Consider the following 22447-nt stretch of genomic DNA (forward strand, 5'->3'; position numbering starts at 1 on the left):
TTGCAGGCGCCTCCAGCCGCGGCGGGGCTTCTCTCTTTTCTTTCTGCTCTTACTTCTTCATCTTCTTTTTTTTTTTTCTCCCAGAGCGCAGAAATGTCAGGAGATGCAATTAACAAAAAGAAAATTGTTACATTTGTGTTCTACTTAATTGGCGGACCAAGACTGAGAGCGAGAGAGGGGTTACCAGCAGGAGAGCCAGGCGCTCCAGCGCTTTACAGCTCAGGGGGTCTTGGGCAGCTCGGGGATTGCACGGTCCCTCGAGTCCCCTACCTCGCAGGGCGACCAGTGCCGCGCGGGCGACGGCCGAGCGGGGACCGAGCGCCGGGCAGGGGCTGCCTCGGTGCACTTGGATGAGCCCTGGCCTCCGGAGCCCGAGGCCCCCGCCCCGCTGCTCGGACTGCCGGGGCGAGCGGACAAACCGCGGCGGCTCCGGAGTTTGCAGGGCGCTCTCTGCCTTCAGATCTCTGCCGGGGAGTTTGTGCAAATCTTCCGGAGTTGGAGGACCGCGGGGGGAGCAGCGGGTCCCGGGAGCCCCGGGGCCCAGGTGGTTGCCCCGGGCTTTTCTGCCCTGGCGTCCCTGGATCGTGAAGGCGCTCCGGGCGGTCGCCGGTGTGTCTGCGTATTTGTGGACAAACTGGCTGTAGTAAATTAACGACTCGGGTTAACTTGGGGTTGATTTGGAGGCCGGGTAGCTGCAGGTCTTATGAATGGTGTTCTTTCCTCCTCTAGGTGAAAAGCCGAGGCGGGCGGGGAGGCGGTTTTGGGCTCCCCATCCGAGCCGGCTGCGTCTGCTCGCGGCCAGAACTAGGGGCAGGTGCCTCCGGCCGCCTCGGGGAGACTTTGAGCGGACGCCCAGATCCCGGACACAGGGAGGCGGGCTGGGCGAGGACTCGCAGGGGCCAGTCCCCGGGCCCGGTAGCCAATTCCTGCTTGCTTTCCTTCCTTCCAGTCGGGGGAACTGTTAAGCCGCCAAGTCCGCTTGCAATCGCGGAGCCGGGGGCGGCCTCGGAAAACTAGTGTCGCTGTGAAAGGGGTGCTATTGGCAGGAACGTTGGCGGAGGGTGGCTCCTATCGAAACGCGGCGCGACGTGGGCTCCAGGGTCAGCACCCCTTGGACCAGGACTTCCCCGCCGGATGAAAGCCCTCTGGCGAGGCGTGGGGGAGGTGCGGATGGGTGTTTGGTGCCGAATTCTCCCCGGTGTGTGGCGGTCGTTGACCCCGCTTCTTTTAACTCTGCACATTCGCGTCCTAAGCCTGGGCTCCTACTGGAGTTGAAAACCAGGTTCGCACCGGGGCGGCGGTAGGGGGCATTCCTAACGCGAAGGAACGCTTAGAGAGAATCGGACGTGTTTACACCAGCTTATCTCCCACTGGTGATAAGGAAGGGGGTAGGAATGTCCCAGGTCTCCGGGGAGATTGGAAGCTGAGGCTCATCAGAGAGGGTTCTGATCCTGGCTTCTGTTCTCGCTCGAAGCTCAGATACATTGCACTTGAACGCCACAGCGTTTCACCCAAGAAAGAAAATGTTTTATGGCAGAATAAATGGGCGTAACTTCGCCGCATCCTAGCTCCAGGTCGCTCGCGCCGCCTCACCGCTGATGCTGGGAGTTTCTACCGAATCCACAACTGATTTGCAATTCCCTTATTTCCAGCCGAAATCACATACTCGGGCTAGTGCCACCTGGTAAACTCAAGTTAGAAAGATCTATTTCGCATGTGCGCAGGGTTTCCTACTGGGAAAGCCATACCCTTGTTGCCGGGGAGCCGGCTTTACGCGCGGGCGGGCGCAATATCTCTACGCTCCAGTGTTCCCTTGCTCACTCCACTTTTTTTTTTTTTTTTTTAAACCACGGAAGGCTGCGTGTTTGGGGAGGATGGGGTAAGTAAGGAACAGAGAAGCGGGAAGAAGAGGGCCAAATCTTGGCTGGTTAGTGGAATTAGTTCTGAATTATACTTGCACTTTGTATAATTAGAAACAGTTGCAGTGTGATGTATTTGTAATTCTGTATTGACACACGCTGGCACACATGCAACACGCCTGCCTGCTTTTTTCTAGGTGGGAGTTGAGTGGTCATTTATAATTAGCTGTCCCTTTTTGCATCCCAACCCCTCTCCCTGGGGGTGAGGGGTGTAAACAATACCACCCCCGCCACAGCCGAGCTTTTTGCGCCCTGATCGGTTTTTAAACTCCTTACGCAGGAGTACACACGTTGTTACTGGGGGAGCAACACCATCTGCCTTTATTTTATAGAAACAACTTGTTTAATAAAACATCTTGTATATTTCATTTGTTTTTAGAAGTTGCTGATCAGGAAACAAAACACACGTGAATAAATTATGCATGGGATAAATTAGAACAAAGCGCAGAGACACATCAAGCCGAAGGGATGGATGGTGGTGCAGGGAGGAGGGGGAGCCCGGAGGATGGTTTGGAGCGCTATGTTTTTATCCTCATGTGTCCCTCCTGACAATGAAACGGAGCTCAACGATATTAGCATTTTCTCTGTGTGCGTTCTGAGTCTCCCCCTCCTTAAAAAAAAAAAAAAAGCCAACACCACGGTCGCCCCCTACAGAAACTGGTTGCACAAAGGTTTTCTCTAGGATTGGGATAAAGTAGCTTTAGTTACTGTGCCGCTCAGGTTTCATGCAACACCTATGTAGAGCTCTGTCTACTTTAAGTATGGACTATTTTTCATTAGACTAGCTTTTCCCATGCGGCACATTCAATAATATAATATGGCGATTTGGGCACAATTGGATGGCACAATTTGACCCTCTTAGCTTTAGGGGTCTTCCTTAGGGCCCTAAGCTCGCTCGCTCTTGCTCTGTCTCTCTCTCTCTCTTTAGCAGTTTGGTTTTTTTCCTGGTTGTCTTTGATCTCCCCTCAACTCCCTTTCTTTTTCCTCCTTGTTGTACCCCGCACCCCCTTCCTCTCTGAAGCTGACAGCCTAGCTTCTCTTTCTGTTGTGCCTTTAACATCTTATTACTGCCCAACAGGGTGTTAGAGGCAGAAAAAGGAGCTGCCTGGACTGATCAGATCACAAAGGGGACGCAGCAGGTGGCCCCATAACCAGGCGGTCACATCTGGACAAATAGAATTTAAAAGCACCAATGGACATGTATGATGTGTAAATGTGTATGACGTGTTATTTAATTTAGCAACTACATTATCTGAGCAAAGATGTGTGAGTCAACCTCATTTCTTACATACATAAGCAGGCAAGGGATATATGGAGAAATATGAATTTGACAAAGGTCTGTGTATAAATACAGGTAGGTAACATAAATATGAATTTGAGGTCTGAGTGTAAATTAGTGGCATAGCAGGTTGTATTCTGGTTGATTTCTGCATACCAAGGAACAATGCTTTCAATATAAGTTCTAATCTTAGTATTCTAGTTTAGGTAAATCATCTTCCCCCAAATCTGCAAACAACACTTTAAACAATTTACTCTATTAGTAAGTTATCAAAACTCTGGTTTGTCTGCACTTAACTGGGAATGTCTGCCACCTTCTGCCAGATTTGATTATGCACATATGTATCTATTATTTTAACTGCCTGCTTAGGAAAAGAATAACTGTGATTATGATTTAATTATTCTGTATGAACCAATAGGATTTTACTTCAAGTTAACTGTTTCTTTATAAAGAATGAGACAAATAAGCTATTTGAGCAGGTTTATAACTGTGAAATACATATACATAATTGTATCAAAACTTTTTTTTGTAAGGAGTTACCCTTGCGTGGAGGTATGTGTTGATATCCATGTTTTGTTATTGAGGATACAACTTTGAGAGGTGTAAATACACTTACTTAGTCAAGGTCATGTTTACAGCTGGATCTCAACTCTTCATTTCTTTGTCCATGCTCTCATCTGGATACAGTGTATTCTAAGCTAGAGTGTTTTTTATGCCTATGAAAGTTAGAAGTCAGACCTCATTCTTATTGTGGCAACCAGTTTAGCTGTCAGAGAGGAAGGGGTAGGGGACCACATTCCTGGTCCTAATCTCTTGGCTGTTTCTGTGGGGTGGGGATTGTGGGTAGGGACTAAATGGAGAGCAATGGGGTTAGGACTCTGTGAAGTTGCAGCCTTTTATGGACAGTATTTTAGCCTTTTATGGAAAAGGACCCTCGGATATTTCAAGCCAGCAGATGCCTGAGAACCACCTTCTCCATCTGCCTCAGGTTTGCTATAGTAAAAAAGCTCCAGATTCTCTAAACTTCATTAGCGCACATTATTTTCCGGTGGGATGAATGTCTTGTTTTGATGAGATGCTTGTGAAGGAGATTAATTTCTGGCAGGACACAAGTGGAGGCATTGTCATAGAGTAAACCTCTGAAAATAGCCTGGCCTGCAGACCTCCTAGGGGACATGTGAGATTGCCAGGGGAATGGGAGCTGCCCAGTCCCAAAAGGTGGGCTGGAATTCAGAGGTGACTTTGTTGGACATTTCTCATCCTCCTCTGACTTTTCATGGCAAGGGGGCTAGTTTTTTGGATACATCTGAGAAAGTCCATCATGTTTCCAGCTGTTTTGGAGATGTCTGCTCAGATCAATGCAAGAACTACAATGTCACCGGCAGCATGTTTTGTTTTTAAGAATGGAAACTGAGGCCGATGTTCCATGTTTTGAAGCGCTGTCATGCTGAATGCAGTGGCAGTGGGGGCTGGGTCATATAAAGGCTCCAGAATCCAGGTCTGTTTATTATCCCAACCTCTGCAAAGTAACTTTTGTGGTTTTTGAGTGTTTTGAAAGTCACTAGAAGACAGAAATGGAGCCAAATGTGGCAAACCTCTGGCCAAAAAAATCCCACAACCACCGAAATATTTTTTACCCAGCCGCGATTTTCCATCAGGAGTCTTATGTAAGCATGACCCTGGTTTTAAATAGTCTTTAAATATGAAGATATTTAACAAGGGAAGATAAAGAGTGGCCTGGGGATGGGGAGGGAGAGAAGATGGATGAGTGCATAAAATCACTGTGTGGCCTGAAACTCTGAAAAGTTGATTGTTTAACTGCAGAAGAGGCTGATCCATGGCAAGTTCCAAAGTTTTCTAGTGGTCAGAGGGATTGGGGAAGGATGAGGTGTTGTAGTGTTTTTGTGATTTGTTTTTCTTAGTGGTCCAGTTCCTGGTGTTTCACAGTCTGTCAAACCATATGGATGAATGGAACTAGCATCATAAAACTGTCACCCAGGGAAGGTTTTTTGAAGCCTGTGATTTGCATTAGAGTTTGAAAAGCAGTGGTTAAGGGGTGTTGGTGGGGGAGGGGTGGGGAAAGACATCTAGAGTGTGGAGAATTTCTCGGGTGTGTGTTTGTGAATAGTGGTAGTGGCCGGTGAGTGGCAAGGGAGGAGGCTTGAGGCGGCTTGGGAAGGCTAAGCTTCAGGGGCTGTGTTTGGAAGCAGGGAGGGACAAGGGGATTAGGCTCAGAGCTCCTAATAATGGGGTTCAAATAGCCCACATTGAGTCCTCTACCACACAGGCCTTGGTTCTGAGCCTGGGGAACAATAATGGCACATGTCCAATCTCCCTTTTACCCCCTCTCCTCCCTCCCTGAATCTGGGGACTGTGGTCATCTCAGGTTGCTATGAAATGATGAGTTTTTTGTTGTTATTCACCTTGAAAATCTGCTGTTTGGTATTATCTGCGATTGAAAGCTCCACCAGAAAGTTTTTTTTCCATTCTTAAACTTTCACCTGCCACCAGCGTGTTCCAGTCTCAAACCCTGTTCCCTTTGGTGTTCATTTCTCACCAGCAGCTGGTCTCTTGTAGCTTTGGTGACTCGGGAGTAATGGAGGAGAACCAGTTCAGGGAGAGAAGTCCAGAGCCTCAAGAACTGCCCCATTGCCAACTTGCTCTGTGATTTCGGACGGTCTGAGCTTTGTATATTCCTTGTTTTTAAGATGAGGAGAATGAGCCAGGTACAGCGGTACACGCCGGTGATCCCAGCAAATGACTCAGAAGGCTGAGGCAAGAGGATTGCAAGTTCGAGGCTAGCCTCAGCAACTTAGAGATCCTGTCTCAAAATAGAAAAGAAAAGGGTTGGGGGTGTAGTTTAGTAGTCGAGTGCCTCTGGGTTTAATCCCTAGTACTATGTATGTGGATGGTGGAGTGGATAGATGAAGAGGATATACTTTGTCAAAATTCCTTTCAAGTCAAAAACTTCCTGGTTCTTTTTGTGGTTGATTAGAACAGGGAGGAGAGGTAGCCACCAGAGTTCCCATTTTTTTTCTTTTCTTTCTTTCTTTTTTATGGTGCTGGGGATTGAATCCAGGATCTGAAGTGCTGCACCACCAAGCTGCATCTCCAGCCCCTTTATTCTTATTATTAAAATGTGGTTCTCAAGGGAAGTTATAAGACTGGGAGACTCTTGCAGTTTCCTCTTTTTTTGGCTCAGTCTTGCCACAGGATGCTCCCACTTGGGGTTCTCACCTGGATGGAAATTCCTGAACCAGAGAGAGGGCAGGCAGGTTTTTAAGAATGTGGGCTTTGCTTCTGATTCTTTCTTTCTCATTAGCACCCCAACCAGAGTCTGTTGAGAGAAGAGAGAGGAACTGGAAGACCAATTGGTCTATTTTGATGCTTAAAGGTGCTCAGATAGTGTTTTTAGTTGTGAAAAAGACTGGAATTACCAAGCACATTTGTCTTCCTCCTCCTCTTCCTTCTTCTTCAGGCATTTGGGGAGAGAAATGGTGATGTAGTTCCCTGGTAGACCACTTGCTTATCATGTGTGAGGCCCTGGATTTGATCACCAACACTGAAGATTTAAAAAAAAAAAAAAGCTTGGAGGGAGAATTGCTTCTTCATCATGGCACCTATTCTAGTTAACACAGAAAGGAAGTCCTCATTTATCTTCTGTGTGGGAAGCTGCATGATCCTGGCTGTTGAGGGAGCTGGAGTTAGTGAGCCTGTACTGATGTCTCCCTGAGCGTCCTCTAGAGTTCCCTATGTTATTGTTGAAGAAATGGAGGCACCCAACAGACACACAGGGGCTCACTAGCACTGTGTGTCTGTAGTGTCTAGGTTGGAATTTGCTGCCTCCCCTTCATTGACATGCCTCCAGAACATTCCCAGATTCCACTGAGGGATTATTATCAGGCTTTTCTTTGGTTGAAAACTCCCTTGGCAATTTTATGCATGTCTAAAGAAGGAAAGCAGGGTTTGCAAAAATCCATCAGAGAATGCACAGAAGCCAGTTTGTAAATTCTGAGACTTAAAACGAGAGAAAAACCCGTAATGGTCACCCTGTCCTTTGGCAGAGAGAGGCATCTCCTTCATTTTAATTTTTTTTTAAATTTTTTTTAAATTTTTTTTTTTAAAGAGAGAGTGAGAGAGGAGAGAGAGAGAGAGAGAGAGAGAGAATTTTTTATTTATTTTTTAGTTGTCGGCGGACACAACATCTTTGTTGGTATGTGGTGCTGAGGATCGAACCCGGGTCGCACGCATGCCAGGCGAGCACGCTACCACTTGAGCCACATCCCCAGCCCATCTCCTTCATTTTAAAAAACCGTGGTAAGATATGCATAACATAGAAGGGACCATTTTAGCCATTTTAAGTGTACAGATCAGTAGCATTAAATAAACTTGTAATGTGGTGTAACCATCACCACAATTTCTAGAACTTTTATTTATTTGTTTATTTTTTTGTGGTATTGGGGGATCCAACCCAGGGCCTTGTATGTGCAGTGCAAGTGCTCTATCATTGCTACACCTCCAGTTCATCCATCTTTTTAAATGTTATTTTTGAGACAGGGTCTTCCTAAGTTGCCTGGGCTGGCCTTGAACTTGAGATCCTCCTACCTCAGTCTCCCCAGCAGTCAGGATTACAGATGTGCACCCAGTTCATTTCTAAAACTTTTTCATCATTTTAAACAGGAACTCTATATATACTCATTAAACAATAACTCTCTGGGCTGAGAGTATAGTTCAGTGGAAGATGCAAGTTCTTAGCATATGTGAGGCTCTACATTTGATCCCCAGTCCCTAAAACAAGTAAGTAAACAACTAAAAGCTTCCCCATTCTCTGTTTCCCACAGCCTCCTAGTACACACCATATTGCTTTCTGTCTCTGTGAATTTCCAAGTATTTCATGTTAGTGGAATCCTACAATATTTATCCTTTGGGGTCTGGCTTATTTCATTTAGCACAATATCTTCAAGAGTCATCCATGTTGTAGCACATATCAGAACTTCATTTCTTTTTAGTGTGTGTGCGCGCACATATGCACATACCATGTTTTGTTTATCTATTAACGGACACTTGGGTCAATTCCACCTTTTTAGCTGTTGTGAATTAAGTTGCTATGAATATCGATATACAAGTATCTGAGTCTGTTTTCAATTCTTTTGGGTAGAGGTATAGGTTCATTTTTGGACTCTAAAATTAAAACACTTAAAAGAGTGCTAATAGCATTATAGAATTCAACCTTTTCACCATTCCTTCTGTTGATGTATCACTGTTTTGGGGGGATAAATATACCATGAACTGGGAACCCAGAGACTCCTTTCTCCCATCTCCCATCCCTTCCCCCTTGACGTGCCTTTCCATGAGGGTGAGGACTTCTTGTGGGGTTCAGGGCTTGAGCTGGGGAGGTTCCAGGGACTGAGCATGGGTTGTTTACCTGGTGAGCTTGGAGTGAAGGTTCCCTGGCCAGATGGAGGTGTGTTACCTGGCAACAGGGGAGGGAGGGAGGGAGGGAAGGAGGACCACCTGGGATGTCTGGATAGCTTGAGAGTCCCGAGTGAGGGGGAATGCTTGCCCGTCTTTTGACACAGTGAGGAGAGCTGCATTGCCTTTCTTCTCCCTTGCCCTGCCCCAGCCCTGTTTACTCAAGGCCCAAATGAAATAATAAATGCAAAAGCATTTCCAAAGGAGGAAAACTACAAATGTGAGGTGTTACTGGGAAAACTAAGAAAGTTTTCTGTAGCTGACTGAGACCTTTTTGGAGAGTCACTGAAACTTAATTTACTAAACATTTTAAAGATTGAAACGAAAATAAGTGAAGCATTTCTGGCATCACGTAGCAGGTCCAGTCATGGTTTCTCAAGAAACACAGAACTGCTCGCCCAGCCACATGCCAATAGCTCTGGGATTTCAGTAGGATTTTCCCACTGTCTGGGTTGGAAATAAGTGAGCAGACAAGCTCAAGGGAAAATCCCTCATTTTACTTCCCATGTCACGCTTAGCTGAGTCCATAAGGAAAGGTTCACGCGGTAGAGAGGAACGCTTTTCTGTGAACTTGAACTTGAATCCACTGCCAGTCTCTGGCTTGTCCTTCCACCAAGATGACCAAGGTGAACTGGAGTTTGGATCTGCTAATGAAGGAGAGGGTGAACTGTTGACTACAGGAAGCTGGTGGTGGTGGGAATGGAGTCTTCAAAGAATGTTACGGTAGGGCTCAGACCTCAGAATTACCTGGCTGTGTCTTGGTTGCCAGCTTTGGAAAAGCTTCGGATTCAATCTTGCTGCCAAGATCCAATACTCCTTTCCTTTACAGAGGCAGGTGAAGCACAAAAAGCCATCTCGACTGTTTTATCCTCAACCAACAACTTCTCTCACCTCTTGATTTGCTGGCATTTGAAGCCACTTTGGAACTTCCTGCCCCTCAGAACCCAGAAGTAACCTCCCTCCCTGCATCTAGAGAGGCCACCAGTCTATTTCTCTTTCTAGACCCCTGCTCTTTGGTAGGGCAAATCAAGTGCTTGTAAACCAGGGAGGTGGACTGCTCCCCTAGGCCTCTCCCAGGGAAACCACTGTTGGGAGGGGAGGGGAGAGGGGAGGCACTGACGTTCTGGGGATGGGGGAGGGCAGGGTGGATGGGGCAGTGGGAGTGGAGAGAATATATTCTCTCCTGCTAATTATTTTCCCTGAGGACTTAGCCAATGCAGAACCATCTATTATCGTGGGAGCGCTCTATGGTGGTTCTGCCTGTGATGAATGCTAAGTGGAAAACAAGCAAGAAAAATTAACAGGCGGCTGCTTCTGTCCACCTAATTAAAATGCATATCCCAATGCATAATTCCTTATGTTTCCCCATGCACACACTCCCCTTCCAATCCCAATTCTATAGAGGAGGAAAAAAAAAAAAAAAAAAAAAACACCACTTTCCCCCAAACATTTCTCTTGATTATGTTTTCATCAAGGAACGTTTCCCGTAGAATAGAGAAGGACCTGCTCTTTGACCATTTCTAAAAAAAATATATTTTTTTTCCTATTTTCTTAAATGGGGTCCCCAAATTCTGATCTGCTTTCTCATTGAAAATAAAAATCAAAACTTTATCTGATTGTAGAAAAAAGGAGGAAACAAGAAAAAGAAGGAAAAAAAAAAGTATCCACCATTTTTGCTGACCTTTCAGTTTTGTGTTAAAAGTCTGGTGTGAATCAGTGATGAAAATGTTGAGGGTCTTCTCTGTTCCTTTCCCCGATTGGCACTGTTTTTCCCAGCTCCTTTCCCCTTTTCCCCACAATAAAATACAAGCTTTTGTAGAGAGATTTTAGAAGTCAAGGATGCATCTAGCTTTGCAGATCAGGTACAGAGGAAAAAACCCAGAAGGGTCTCGTCTGGGGGTGATATCAGAGATGCCAGACATGGAGTATGTAAGGAATCAAACACGATACCTCTTCATCCTTATTCTTCCCTGCTCTTCCATCTGCCCAGCCGATCATTTTCTCCCTCTCCAAAGAACAACTTTATTCAGCAGTCATAAAATATTTAATAAAACACGAAACTTAAGTCACTGTGTTCAATTCACTGTCACAGCCATCTCTGTGGCACAACCCCCTCCCCTGGCCAGCCCACCCCCTCCGGGAGCCCCTCGCCTGCCCTCCACAGCAGCCCCAGCTGTTGATTTATCAGGGCTGGCCGGCTCAGCAGTGCATGGAGATTGCTTTTAATTAACTCTCTTCATTTTTCCCAATCTTCAGGGAGCAGCAGCCATTTAATGATTTTAATATTTTATCTGGATTTATATCCGCCTTATTTGTTGTTTGACTTCCGCATTTGTTCTTCCTGAATTGCTTCCACATTGATATATTTATTTGCCCCTTTCCCTGTCCCCAAGACCTTTCCAGAGAAGGGGTGATGGATTCCAAAGAAGGCCATCTCCCCAAGCTTCCTGACCTGCCCAGTGTTGGCCTGTGTGATGGTTTGGGTTGGAAACTTTGGCATAGGAAACCCATTCTCATCTGACTCTTGGCTGAAGGAGTTTCTGAGCTTTTCAAAAAAAAAAAAAAATTCTGAATTTTAGAAACTGGGGCCTCTTTGCCTCTTTTTGTGTTTGTAGCCTCTAAGGAAGTGAGCTGCCCTGAGAGTTGGTTAAAAACTGCTTCCTGGGGTTGTAGTTTGTAGTCCCAGCCTTACAGAGTTCAATGGTTTTGTCTATTTATTTATTTAGTTACATATTTATTTATTGGGGTGCTGGGGATTGAATGCAGGGCCTCATGCTATCTATTTATTTATGTTATTTATCTATTAATTTGTTTATTTGATGTGCCTTGCTTTGTTGCCCAGGGTGGCCTCAAACCAGCAAGGCTCAAGTGATCCTCCTTCCTCAGCCTCCTGAGTATCAACTGGGACTATGCGCAGTACCACTATGTTAGGCATAGTGGGATTTTTGGAGCTGCTGCCAAAGAATGGCTTTCATCTTAATGCTGCTGTAAGTGCCTTTAGGTAGGACTGTGGTCTGCTCAGCAACTACTTGGAAGTGTCATTGTTGGCATGATCTGAAAGAGGAAGTGAAGAAGCTCCCTGAAGCTGCCTCCTCCTTCAGCCCTCAGCTCCCCTTCTCCTGCCGACTCCTCAGTACTGGGCATACGGCACACCTGCTCAGTTTCCCCTCCTGGCCTCCTTTGGTTTGCCAGGTCTGCTCTTTTCCCCAGCAGTTCCAGAGAGGTCTAGCAGTCAGGCTTATGTGGGAGCTAGTTCTCAGAGCCAACGTGTCCACAAAATGCCCTTTTGGCATCTTGGTTTGGTGATGTGTCTTCAGGGTTACCCGTTGCTAGGCAACTGCCAACTAAAGTTTGAGCCTGATCTGGGGACTGCAGTGAATTGCCCTCAGTGACTTGTAGCCATATTTAAGAACTTCAATTTGCAGTATGGGCTCTGGGAGCAGGAGGCAGGGAAGACGTTCTTCTCTGTGCCCTAGGGAGAGAGATATTGGTCTTTAAAGTCTGGCCCAGTGCCTGGCGCACAGTCAGTACACACAGATGTTTGCTGGGGTGACGAAGATGACAATCCTGAAAACCTCCATGCCCTATCTTGTGTTGGTACTGAGTTATATATATGCAGGAGACTAGGGATTTGCGGGGGTGGGGGGAGGTGGCTTCTATAGTGCACTCCAGTGTCTAGGGTGCTATTGGATATTTCGTTTTCACCTTTCCTGAAAATCACAGACCCCTTCATGAATCCTATGAAAGTCGTGGATCATCTCCCAGAACAAAAAAATGTACCTAGGGCTGGGTGCAGTGGTGCATTACTATATTCCAGTGGCTTGGGAGGCTGAGGCAGGAGGATTGCGAATTCAAAGCTAGCCTCAGCAACCTAGCAAGACCCTAAGCGACTCAGTGAGACTCTGTCTCTAAATAAAATACAAAAAAAAAGGGATGGGGATGTGGCTCAGTGGTTCAGTGCCCCTGGGTCCAATCTCTGGTACCAAACAACAAACAAACAACCCCCCCTCAAAAAAAAAAAAGCCCCCAAAGCACTTAGGTACCAGCCTCTACAAACCCTTAAGGAGCCCCTCTGTGGATCCCTACAGATACACCACCAGCTCGAAGGCAAGCATCTGAGCATGAGAGATGTGGGTGAACTTATTATTCCGACCAAAGGATGCTTTGTACCCCCACTCAGAGATAGTCCCCTCATCCCTTCCCTGCTGTCTCACCAAAGTGCCTGTGGCTCCTGTAGGCAGGCCATTTGAGTGTCCTGCGGCCCCAGCCTGACCCCTGGATACACAACTGCCTACTCATCTCTAGAAAGTTCAAATGGTCTCCTCTCCGGTGCAACCCTTGCTGACCCTCAGGTAGTACTGGTCACAGCTGCCCTCGGCCCTGCAGTCTGTGCAAACCCTTCTCTCAAGTATAGAAATGCTTGATTGTGGTTGGTTGCAGCATAAGGCTCTGGAAAGCAGGGCAGTGGCTGCCTGTGCCTTTCTCTCCCTAGGGCCTAGCCTAGGAGACATTTAATAAATATGTGTGGAGTGACTGAGTGAATGAAGCCAGCAGGCAGCATGCTGCTCTGCGCACCTAAATTTGCCCTTAGGGTTGACATGTTTCTCATTCTCTCCTTTAATGGCAAGAGTTTGGAAAAAGGCAGCAAAGATTTCTCCCCAAAGATTCTTCAATTTCAGGTGTCAGGAAACTTGCCTGCATTTAGGAGGTCCAGCTGTGGGACAGGGCAATGTCACTCATTCTAACCCCTTGTTTCTTTTGTCTGTTTTTTTTTGGGGGGGGGTACCAGGCATTAGACCTAGGGGTGCTTAACCACCGAGCCACATCCCCAGCTCCTTTTATCTTTTATTTAGAGATAGGGTCTCGCCAAGTTGCTTAGGGCCTTGCTTAGTTGCTGAGGCTGGCTCTGAGCTTTTGATCCTCCTGCCTCAGTCTCCCAAGTTGCTGGGATTATAGTCGTTCACCACCGGGCCCAGACTAACCCCTTGTTTCTTGACCACTACATCCTTGTAGATCTGAACAGCTTGACTTTCCCGCTTTGGTCTTGAGAAGTAAAGACAAACCCTTTTTCTTTGCTTTCTTTTAGGGAATAAGTCACCCAGGGTTTGTGAATAGCTATCCACAAATTAACCACATTTATTTATTTTTGTAATGCTGGGGATCAAACCCGGGGCCTCATGCATGCTAGGCAAGCACTCTACTACTGAGCTTTATCCCCAGCCCTGTTTTTGGTTTTCAAGACAGAGAAGACCAGCATGTCCAATGCTGATAGCTTCATTGGACAAGGAAACCAAAAGAATGTCCTGAGGTCACAACAGTACCTTTGTTTCTCATTTTGGGAGGGACACTGGCCTGTCATTATGATCTTTTCATGTCCTCTTACTATGCTAACACCCTCCAACCTTGTCTGGGTGATGGGCTATTTGGAAGAAGGTATCACTCTGGAAAGGCCCTGCTCTGTGTCTGGAGGAAAATGAACACCTAAGAAGCAGATGGATTCCAGAGTCAAATTTTAGTCCAGATCCTGGTCTGCTAGATCTCCTTCCATGTGGAAAGCCAAAGGGAAAAAAAAAAGAGACTGCTGACGGAGCCCCCGACAGAGGCTGGAGTAGCAGAACTGTACAAAAGTATTTGTCAATTCAGAAAGGTCAAGTTGCTTGAGCACCTATTCTCAGAGGTAACTCTCCCCCGGTCCCAGCACATAATCCTTTAGTGTGGAGGGTGCTCCCAGGCCTGTCCGGTTCCTGGTGCTCATTTCCTTTCTGGGCAGCCATCCCAGTATAACAGATACTTATACATATTCTGTCCTCATTTTGTCTAATTACACACATCTCTGGGGGATGGGAAACAGGTTTGGACCATTCAATTTTAGGTCAGTTACGCACAGGGTAGCTGAGATGAACACTGGTCTATGGAGTTCTGTGAAATTTGGGAAGTTCCCAGAGTTCCCTGGCCCAGAGCATACCAGGGGACAGGACTGGCCATCTTGAGGGCTAGAGATCCCAGACAGTGTCAGGAGAGGGATGGAACCTGGCTGGTGTGTGAGTCTGAATTTTGGAACCTTTCTGAGACCTAGCTACCCTTGAAGCAGTAAGACTCTACCTCTATTATTTTGTTCTGCCAAACTGAGAGGACCCAATAGTATTGATCTCTCTGGCCATCATTCTTTCTCACTCTTTACCTGCCTAGGTTTTCTCTTTACTGAGAAATACAGAACCAAAGCAGCTCTGATTGGTGGAACAATTGCCCCCAGTGCCTGTCTCTTTTGCCACGTGGATAAACTGGTCTGGAAAACATAAAGTTTTTCTTTCCCCCCCCTTTTTTTTTGTGGTACTGGGGATGGAACCCAGGTGTGCTCTACTACTGTGCTACATCTCCAGCCCTTTTTATGTTTTCTTTTGAGACATGGTCTCACTAAGTTGCCAAGACTGGCTTCGAGCTCACCATCCTCCTGCCTTGGCCTCCCGGGTGGCTGGGATTACAGGCATGTACCATCACATCCTGCACATTCTAGAACATCTCCCTCTCTCTTGGAGACTCAGGCCAGCAGTCTTGGGCAGCCTTGCTTGGCATCTCTCGTCTGGGCTCTACTGTAGCCTTTCAAATTCCCAAGAAGAAAAAGGTCCGTGGTAACCCTTTTATTTTGCTTTTGCTTTCTGTTTCTTATTTATTCAGAGATAAGCTGCCCCAAGGCGCTCTGAGCCCTGGATAGAGGAATAATCCACTTAATGCTTCATGTCAAGGTTTGCACCTCCAGCCTGGGTTGCCTTCTGACCCCTCACCCCCCTGTTCCCTTCATCTAGTTCCCATTTACGTCTTTCTTCTTTCCTCCATGGAGAGCATATGGATCGAAAAGCACCGAAGGGACACAAAAGGACAAAAAGAGTGTTCTGCTCCCCCCCATGAAGGGCCCACTGGATCTCATAAATATGGGAGTGGGGAGGGGAGGAGGAACAAAGAGAAAACTTACAGCATCCGTGAGAGAAGAAACAGGGTGCCTGACATTCCCCAGTGCTCCATAACTGCTCTGAATGATTGGCCCAGGCCAAGAGGGGGCCGTGTGTCAGAAGGTGGATGCAGTGGTTTCTGGGAGGAGGTGGTCTCAGGACACTGGGAACTGGGCATGCTCAGTAGAGGCCAGGCCGGGCAAGTCCACACAGGAAAGGCAAGTGAACGAAGACTTGGAAAGCATTTGGGTAACTCCTTAGAGAACCCCCTTCTTTACCCTGGAAAGGAAACTCAGGTGGGAAGAAGTGTGAGGAGGACAGATCCGTTTGGCTGGAAGGTCCATGAACTGTGCCCAGGGCCATGCTGCTCTGAGTGGTGCCCCAGTTTGGCAACCAATTCCTGGGAAGTACTTAGCACACCTCAGGGACCAAAAGAGCGTCTGAGGGGAGGGTGGTTTGTGGGGCTGTGGTCCTCTGTCCTCCACTAAGGAGGGTTTCCACCTTCAGTCCCTCCCCCTCACCGAGGGGCACACTGAATCCTGGTGTTTGGTTTCCTTGGTCACGTGTCACTTACTTGGGTACCTTACAGAGGCGGTAGGGGTGAGGGGGATAAACCATGGGGCTGGCCTTGTGTAGACCTGACATCAATCCTGTCCGGTCACCTGGGTGGCTTTGTTATGGAGGGCACACTTGTGGGGTAGAGCCATCCTGGTGGGCAGATCCCGATGTCAGTTTTTCTTCAATGACAATAACAACTCAGAAGTTGGTAAGTATATAAATACACACAGAAATGAATGCAGTAAACGAATCTCACCCAGGGAGGAAGACACAAGTATTGATCTTTGCAGTTCAAAGCTTGGTGTCCCAAGGACTAGGTTCATAGTTCAAATGGGAAATAGTGGGTTTATAGGGTTCTAAGACAGTGTGTTTCCTCCCAGGGGAACTGAGGTTTATTCTGAAGGTGCTGTTTCCGCCACCCGCCTAGGCACACAGGTGACCTTATCACCTACCCAGCTGTCCAGCTGCCTGCTGGCCACGTCCTCCTACAGAGAGCTAGTTTTCAGGCAGAGACTGAACCCAAGTTCTTGGGTTCCTTGGAGCCTCACCATCTTTGTAAGCTCAGATCACCCATCCCTGGGGGGAGCAGGAGTAGGGTGAGCAGCTGCCATGTGACCCGTGGCTTGGGTGCAGGCTCTGGAGCCAGAGAGTCTGGGCTCCAATCCAAGATCTATGACCTTGGGCAAGATTCCCAACCTCTGTGCCTCAGTTTTCTCATCTGTAAAGTTGGAATGATCGTTTTTGACTGTATGGGTTGTTGGAAGAATTAAACAAGTTAATGTTTGTAAAGCCCTTAGGAAAGTTAGTGCCGATCACACTCTTAGTAGATGTTTGCAGTGACCCTGTTTTTCCATCTGTAAAATGGGAAGGCATATTAGCTGACCCTCCCATGATGGCATCTTAAAGAAAATGAAATAGTCAGTAGGAGAAATTCTAGTTTTTGTAGAAGAAAGAAATTCAGGAAATAGAATAAAAATACGGCATTATTGTTATGATGATGATGATGATGATGATGATGACTTTTTATATTTATTTTTTAGTTGTAGTTGGACTCAATATCTTTATTTATTTTTATGTGGTGCTGAGGATTGAACCCAGGGTCTCGCACGTGCTAGGCGAGCACTCTACCGTTGAGCCACAACCTCAGCCCCATATTATTATTATTATTGTTATTTTATATTTATTTTTTAGTTTTCTGTGGACACAACATCTTTGTACGTGGTGCTGAGGATCGAACCCGGGCCGCACGCATGCCAGGCGAGCGCGCTACCGCTTGAGCCACATCCCCAGCCCCCATATTATTTTAAATTCTTAGAATAAATGTGTTAAAAAAAAGACTGAGAAAGACTTATCTATGGGATGCGTTGTCTGGGAGCTGATGATTACCTGCTGACATTAGGGTCTTGCTGAAAAAGAGCAAGAATGTGTTTCTCAGGCACGAAGCGCTGCACACAGGGAAGTGGGGCTTTGCCACAGCTGGTCTCCTGGCTCATGCTTCCATGTCCTGTGGCCTCTTGCAAGGGGAAGGAGAAGCTTTCCTGCACCGACGATCTCTGCCCTTCCTTCTTAGAGTCAGAGAAGGGCGGGAAGGCCTTCAGACCAAGAGGAGTGTGGGCCGAGAATTGGTTGGAGTGTGTGTCTCCAGGTTGACCCACGTGCCATGGTCAGGAGGGTAGGGGACAGGCTGGGGTGCTTCACTCACCCTCAGCCCTGTGCTGGCTGGTGTGTGTGTGAGTTCCCAGAAAACACTTTGGGTAGGCAGGGCTCTGTGCTTGACAAGCTGGCATTCCAAACTCCAGATCTTCCAAACACCAGACCCCTGTGTTATTTTTAACTGTCCAAAGTTTTTTCCACGTGGTGTAATTGATGGGACTCAATAGCCTCGTCAGAGAATCTAAACTTCAGCTTGTTTTACATCCCTTGAATGGGCATGGGTCTGATAATCCAGCAGAAAGATACCCTGCTTTCTGAATCTACTGTTCTAAGTCTTCCCGCCCACCCCACCCCCCACTCATCTCCAGGGAGAGAGGGAGCTGAGAGATAACCCCAGCTCCCTGTTTCTGCGGCTCCAGATAGTGGGAGGAAGATCATTGCTGTCTGTGACCTTCTCCTCCCTACCTCTCTCTCTCTCTCAGTCCCGATAGCGAAGGACAAAGCTGCATTTTCAGGGAGATAAAAGAAAAGGCATTGAGAAGGTTGGTGTTCTCTCTCCCACTCTCCCTCTTTCCCCATGAGGGAAAGCCACTTTCTCATTGTCCTCTGGGGACAGTTTCAGAGAGATGCATTTTTTGCAAGAGAGCATGAGAGATCTGGGGTGTCCAGGATCTGCTCTCCTTGTGACAGTCGAGAAGATTTCCAGTTGCCCACATCCAGGAGAAAGTGTCCCATCTCTCACTGGCTGTCACATGCATCATGAATTTCTATAGCTGGGGTCTCACTTTTCTTTTTCCACCCACAGTGGGGAAACATAGTGCAGGAGGCATTTTTTCCTGCATTTGTTGAGCATGTACCACGTGCCAGCTACTGGGGTTCTGTAGCACAGCCAACACGGGCCCTATCTCCATGGGACTTATGAGCCCACTTGGAGAGATAGACATTAATCACATAACCACACAAACGCACAAATAAAAGTGAGATCCACATTATGTTGAAAAACCCAAGGAGAAACAAGAGAGAATAGTGGAAGTAAACTTTTGGTCTAGTGTGTCAAGGGAAACTTTCCTTGAAGAGGAAACATTTCATGCCAGGCAGATTGAAAAGCATGTGCAGAGGTCCTGTGGTCTGTTGGAGGACAAAAGGATGGCCACGGTGGCTGGGGTACTAGAGAGGGAGGCTAATGACATGGTAAGAGAGGACACTCAGGGACTTGATGGATTGTTTTAAGGATTGTGTGCTTTATTCTCAAAGCAATCAACAGCCATGGAAAGGTTTAAGTTAGGAAGTGACTTGATCCAGTTCATATTCCACAAATTCCAACCCTGGCTATGGGGAGATTTAACAATGGGGACTGAAAGGACAGGGTGAGTGAGTTCTGGGGAGGCCTTTCCAGGCTGTGTGGAAAATACAAATGAGACACGAACGCATGCACAAAGGACAAAGTATTACCTAAGAAAATCTTCGATGCTAGAACTTTCCCCTCGACTGCTTCCTTCTTCTGGATCTTGGTGGTTGGGATAAACTGAGACCCCCTTCCCCATCCTTGGGAACTTTAGCTGCTGTGGATTGATTTATTTTCCTCCTACATGGAGTTATGCAGTTTGCCTTCCTCATGGTTGGGTCTCACGGGCCAACTGCCTGCTTTACCTGTTCTTTTAGGTTCCCGAGGTGTGTTCTGAGGTATCTGAGACTGATGGCTTCACTCTAGACTCCCAGAATGATGCTCTCTGGGCAGGAGGCCCTGCAACCCTATTCTTATATCCTGGAAAGGTTGAGAACACAGCTCTCAGACCTGTGCGTGCAACAAATATAAAGATATTTTACATGTGTGTGTATGTGTGTGTGTGTGAGTGTGTATGTGTGTGGTGGTTAAGGGTGCCAAGTGCTTTTGAGACCCAGGTAGTCTCTTCTGGACCATTTAGTAATGCAGCTGAATAGCCTAGGGTCCTGGGAACCTGAGTGTCCCAAGTCAAAAGTGACAAAGTGTCCGAGTTTGTGGAGGAGAGAGTTCAAAGTCAGATGTCTGACTCCAAGTACAGCTTGACCTTCATCTCCAAGGTTTTGCATTCATGGATTCAACCAATTGTGGCTAGAAAATATTCAGAAGATTATTATTTATACTGAACATGTGCCGACTTTTTTCTTGCCATTATTTTCTAAACAGTTCAGCCTAAGAACTATTTACATAGCATTTACACTGTCTTCGGTATTGCAAGTAAACTAGAGATGATTTAAAGCACCTAGGAAGACGTGTGTAGGTTTGCACAAATACCATGCCATCTTATATAAGGCACTTGGCATCCATAGGTTTTGGTATCCATGAGGATCATGGAACAAATGCTCTGCAGATACTGAGGATACCCTTATTTCTTCACATCTCTTTTCTCCCAAGTGCAAGTTAAAAAGTATTGAATTCTTACAATTTCCAGATATAGTTTTTCTTCTTTAAAAAAAGATGGGTAACTTTTTGAGGGCTCATGAGACCCATCAAAAAAGTGGGTATCCAGTTAGTACATAAAAGGGCGGAATTAGGTGAATTTATTGTTATTATCATTGGTATAATTTTAGATTAGAGAAGATAGCCAGCCTATATAAAAGTAGGTGGAATATATCAAGAACTCCGCCGTATCCATCACCAACTTCAACAGCCATACTTGGGGCATCTTTTCAATGGTTTAGATTTTGCACTGTGAGGCTCTTGTTATTTTTGTCTTTTGATTGAAATAGCTGAGAGGAGAGTGGGCAGAGGGCATAGGGAAGCTTTCAAACTCTTCCTACCAGCTGCTGTCCAGAGAGGGAGGTAGGTGCTCAATCTGTTTCCCAAGGTAGAGTTGGGATGGTAGATCTAGGAAATGCCCTAGAGACAGACCACTCTCGTCTCCTCACCATCTGGACACCACAGAGGCCTGGCAAGATCTGGGATAGCCTTGGGCTGGGGATGTGGGTCCTCCATGACTTGAGACCCGACTCCCTTACCCATCTCCGAGGTTCTGGACTTTTTGGGCTCTGGCATTTCCCAGAAAGAAGTTGCAGGAGACAGAACTATGAAAAGCTGTCTCAGGCTGTAGCAGTCGAAGTTCCAGTATTTGGTCACAAAATGAGACCTGGTGGAGTTAAAATGGGTCATGTACTTGTCCCTTTTAGTTCTGTCTGCCCTGAAAGTCTAGAAGCTCCAAGGCAGCAGGTGACATAGGGCTGGTTCAGTGAATGCCATGGAATTCCAGGGGAGGAAGAGGTGGATTTCATGGGCTAGCTGTCTGGGGAGGCTGGGCTGAAGGGGCCTGGACCATGGACAGGAGTTAGGGAGCCTTCCCTCTGAAGGGAGGGGACCAATCTCTCAGCAGCCTACCACCCAGACACTACCTAGCACCTCAGCAAGTGGAAGACTCTGTCCATCACGCTGTGGGGGATGCTCAAGGGTAGAGGATACCATTTCTGTTCTCCAGGAACTTTCTTTCTGGTTGAGGGAAAAGACATACGTTGAATACTAATATAAATTGAAGACTCTAAGACTAAAAGATGTAAGTTCTGTGTGTGTGGCCCTATGCTGGATTGTAATGCATGCATCAGTACACAGCAGTCTTTTGTTTTCTTTCATTTTTTATTTGTTCTTCTTAGTTATATGTGACAGTAGAATGTATGTTGACATATTATATCTACATAGAGAATAGTTTCCCATTCTTGTGGTTGTACATGATGTGGAGTTACCCTTGTTGTGTATTAATATGAACATAGGAAAGTGATGTCTGGTTCATTCTACTGTCTTTCCCATTCCCATCCCCCCTCCCTTCCTCCCACTCCCCTCTGTCCAATCTGGTGAATTTCCACTCCCCCTGCACTCCTACCATCTGCATATCAGAGAGAATATTTGGCCTTTGGGTTTTTTTGGGGGATTGGATTATTTCACTTAGCAAGATTGTCTCCAGTTCTATCCATTTACTGGCAAATGCCATAATTTGATTCTTCTTTATGGATGAATGATATTCCATTGTGTATATAGACCACATTTTCTTTATCCATTCATTTGTTGAAGGGCACCTAGGTTGATAGCTTAGCTAGTACATAGGGATCTTTTTTGCTGGAGGCGGGGGGATCTGGGGATCCAGCCCAGGGCTTTGCGCATGCTAAGAAAGCACTTTACCACTGAGTCGCACCCTAGCTACAACAGCCTTGTAGATGAATAATCACACTCGTTCCAGCTCTGACACCTGAACACCTATACTTTGCTCAGTGGCCCTGGGCTGTCCACTACACCCTGAACTCATTCAATCCTCCTAGAACCCCTAGGGAGCAATGGGATTCACTTTATCATAGATGTGAAAACTCCAAGTTTAAGCCACTTGCTGGAGACCCCACAGCTGGCAGAAGTGGACCTCTCTGTTCAAGTGAGCTTAGGTTCAAAAAAGGAAGTGAGAGTACCAGCCAGCTGGGGAGTGGGAGGGAGGGGGCTGGGCAGTAGCAAAGGACCTGGTGAAAAGTCTGGCCTTGGTCCCGTAGCTGCTGGGGAGTTATTTAAGGTATGGTGGGGTGGACGTTGGGGTGATTAGTTTGCAGGATGGCTTGAGTGGGGAGACTGTTGCTGAAACATGGATGAAGTGATTGGGGTCTCTGGGAAA

The 22447-nt window shown here is 46.7% G+C and overlaps 1 protein-coding gene across 3 annotated transcripts in view; it reads left to right on the forward strand.

Annotated features, from left to right (window-relative positions):
* Dpf3 (double PHD fingers 3) overlaps positions 1 to 22447 on the forward strand; it is a 249742-nt gene that overhangs the window by 135 nt on the left and 227160 nt on the right. The gene's annotated exons all lie outside the window — the stretch shown is intronic.

Source organism: Urocitellus parryii, chromosome 6 (genome assembly GCF_045843805.1).
Source record: "Urocitellus parryii isolate mUroPar1 chromosome 6, mUroPar1.hap1, whole genome shotgun sequence".
Lineage (NCBI taxonomy): Eukaryota > Metazoa > Chordata > Mammalia > Rodentia > Sciuridae > Urocitellus > Urocitellus parryii.